Source organism: Delphinapterus leucas, chromosome 9 (genome assembly GCF_059928025.1).
Source record: "Delphinapterus leucas isolate spDelLeu-1000000601 "Yukka" chromosome 9, BTC_Dleu_Yukka2, whole genome shotgun sequence".
In the NCBI taxonomy this organism is placed as follows: domain Eukaryota; kingdom Metazoa; phylum Chordata; class Mammalia; order Artiodactyla; family Monodontidae; genus Delphinapterus; species Delphinapterus leucas.
In genome coordinates, this window is record NC_143137.1 from 97147129 (window position 1) to 97150789 (window position 3661).

The 3661-nt window shown below is 44.6% G+C and overlaps 1 pseudogene; it reads right to left on the reverse strand.

Moving 5' to 3' along the window:
* Positions 1 to 1286: 1286 nt before the first annotated feature.
* LOC111184568 (tumor susceptibility gene 101 protein pseudogene) lies at positions 1287 to 2838 on the reverse strand (annotated as a pseudogene).
* Positions 2839 to 3661: the final 823 nt, after the last annotated feature.

Here is a 3661-nt window from a genome sequence, read left to right on the forward strand (position 1 = left end):
TCAAGGTTGATTTAACAGCTGAAAATCAATTAGTACAGAATACTAACAAGACAAAAACCATGATATAGACAGAAAAAACATTTGACAAAATCCAACACCAATTTATGATACAAACTTTGGACTACCTAGGAATAGGAAAAAGCTTCTTCAGCTAGATCCAGGGCATTTATAAAAAACTAATAGCTAGTGTCATCTTTAAATGTGAAAGACTATATATTTTCTTCCTAAGGTCAGAAAAAGGCAAGGACATCCAATCACACTACTTTTATTCAACATTGGAAGTTCTAGCTAGTGCATTAAGGCAAAAAAAGGAATAAAAGGCATTAAAATTGCAAAGGAAGAAGTAAAACCGTCTTTATTCACAGACGATATGATCTCAGACGCGTAAATCCTAAGTAATCCATACACACACACAAACCGACATGAACTAAAAAACAACTTCAGCAAGATTGCAGGATATAAATCAATATACAACATTCAATTGTATTTCTGCATACTAGCAATAAACAATCTAAAATGAAATTAAGAAAACAATTCCATTTATAATAAATACTTAGGAATAAAATTTAAAAAGAAAGTATAAAACATACACCAAAAATTATAAACACTGTTGAGAGAAATTAAGATCAAAATACATGGGGAGATGCTTAAGTTCATGAATTAGAATTGTTAAGCTATTGTTAAGATATTATAAGCAGTATTGTTAAGATTACAATTCTTCCCAAACTGACCTATAGTTTCCACACAAATCCTATGACATCCTAGCAGTTTTTCTTGCAGAAGCGAACAAGCAAATGCTCAGAATAGCCAGTCCTGAAAAAGAGAAACAAAATTGGAGGACCTATATATAGGTTTAGATAGGAATATAAAAAGAACTCTTACAACTTAGTAAAAATAAAATAAATAGCGCAGCAAACGGGCAAAAATTTGAATAGCTGCTGAAAAGATGCTCAACATCATTAAGGAAATGAAAATATCGACCACGAGATCCAATTACATAACCACTAGTACGGCTAAAAAAAACAACAACAGATAATAACAAGTGTTATAATAACAAGTGACAAGGATGTGGAGAAAGTGAATACCTCATACTTTTTTTTTTTATGCAACAAATTTTATTTAGCATAGTCAGTCCCAACATTCAGCACAAAAAGAGTTTACAGAGGATAGAAAATGCATTAATAAAAGCCAGTCTTTACCAAAAGGAAACAGAAAATATATTATTGATTCAAAAAATTTTACACTTGAATGATAAACTGCAATAACTTATTCTGGGCACCTACTGATGTAAGAGAAAGGAAGACAAGACAAGAATGCTTTAGAAGAGCTCAATCTCCAGCTGGTATCACAGGAGGCAGTAGAGGTCACTAAGACTGGCAGTGTTTCTTGCTTCCTGCATTAATGCCCTCAGCTGGAACTGTTTGCAGGACAGAAGACATACATGCTTCGGGAAGACGTCCAGGTCTATTACTCCCTGCCTCAAGGCTTCTCCCAGGTGAAAGATAATGTCTTCAATAGCATTTTCCTCTGCATACAGATTTAGGATCTGTTTGTATAGTGGGGCTGTGGGAATGATAACTTCATCAATATCATTGTTTTCAGATCGATTTTCCATTTTCTCCAGAGTAGAACTGAGTTCTATATCCTTCTTTCTCAAAAGTTCTATGTTTTTATCAACCTCAGCTACTTCTTGATCTAAACAGGTAACCATCTCTTCCAGTTTCTGGTGACCTTTTTTCAGGTCTTCTTCTGTTCGTTTCAAGGCATTGAGCTCTGCCTGGGCACGATCCATTTCCTCCTTCATCCGCCATCTCAGTTTGTCACTGACTGCTGAGATGAGAGAGGCTCGGACAGTGTGTCCTCGCTAATTGTGCCATCCCTCCTGGGACCAACAGTGGTCACAGGAGGCTGGGAAGGGTACTGGGAACCTGTGGTGGCAGGATACTGACCGCCAGGTGGGTTAGGACGGCCTGGGTCACCACTGGGATTGGAAGGGTATCCGGATGGGTATGCAGAAATTCCACCTGGTGTACTGGCTCGTAGGAAGTATTTGGTGGCCCTGTTGCCTGGTATGGTGGATAGGATGCTGAGATAGTAGGATGAGAAAAGACTGGAGGTTCTTCTCCAAACACTACAATCATGACTTGAATAAGCCCCGAGTCTGACTGTGTTTCCATTCATGTAGATAAGGAAGATATATCTTCCCGTTAGCGTCCACATGCTTTCCTGTTTTAATCGTCATTGAACTAGTAGGCTTCACAAAACAGATACGGGGATTATGCAGGCATGTGTCCAGCAGCCAGTGGCATATTGGATTATTTATATGTATACCTCTATAGGGCACAGGAATTGTTCCTGTGAGCTTCATTAGCTCCCTGGAACTGCCATCATTAAAAACATACGAATCGGGCTTCCTTGGTGGCGCAGTGGGTGAGAGTCCGCCTGCCGATGCAGGGGACACGGGTTCGTGCCCCGGTCCGGGAGGATCCCACATGCCGCGGAGCGGCTGGGCCCGTGAGCCATGGCTGCTGAGCCTGTGCATCCGGAGCCTGTGCTCCGCAACGGGAGAGGCTGCAACAGTGAGAGGCCCGCGTACTGCAAAAAAAAAAAAAAAAAAAAGAATCTTTGTGTCACCAAGGTACTGCGCAGTGAGCCTTCTTAAACGGCTGTTTGCCTGCAAAGGCTGTCTTCATGTCTCCTAGTTCCCACAGCACATCTCAGGAAGATCTCATGGCCTGAAGAATCTCTGTAAGTGATTAGGGCTCACTCTCTGGCGTGAAAATCCCATTGAGTCCACACGGAAACTTCAACCTGATATCCAGCCTGGAGTCCCCTCCCTCCACCCTGCCCTGAGATGTCCCCCGGCACCTGCTCTGGGGAAGGGAGTATGGTTTCCTCTGGCTGGCTTCCTGCAGGGCTCTAGGGTGCCTTTTCTTCCTGGCGTGTTGGGAGCATGGAAAAAGGAGGCAGACAACTCTCCGTGACTGGTGGACTTGTCCAAGCCACTTGAGGAGGCTTCAAGACGACTACTCACCAGAACCGGGTGCCAATGAGGGAGCGGAGACAGGAGAAGTTTGCAATGTTGCTATGAGCACCAGGGTCAGACTGAGGCCCCTGGGGGCTTCCCCAAAGTGGCTATAGATGAGTTGGTCAGTGCATTAACTTTTTATTGGGGTTATTTCTTCAGACCGATATTATTTCAGGGAGAACAAATGCTTTTTGGCTAACTAATCTGGAGCCCTGAACGTCTAACTGTGCCTAAGGCTCCTGGCGCCATCAACTGCTGAGGGATGCTTGTAGCCCACGTGGATACGCATGGAGCCCGGGGGCCAACCAGAGTCACCAGGGCTGGCAGGAGAGACGGGTGCTCTGGAGTCCTGTGGAAAGCCCACCCTCTCACCTCCCACAGTCAGATGGAGGTGAAGGTAGGTGTGTTTGTCTCCTTGTGGGTGTGATGGGAGGACAGAGCCCGTTGGGGACACTGGCTGTCCTGACTGGTGGGAGGGGTGCTGGGATGCATGTGGGGTCCGCGTGGGGAGGGGCTCTTTCTGGGTCCAGCACCATCTGAACAGGGGTCCTGGGATGCCCTCGGGGGCAGTCAGGGTCCACATTTAGCTGAGCTGAGTGGGGTGGGTGTGCCTGGGCCCCTGAAGCTGTCCGG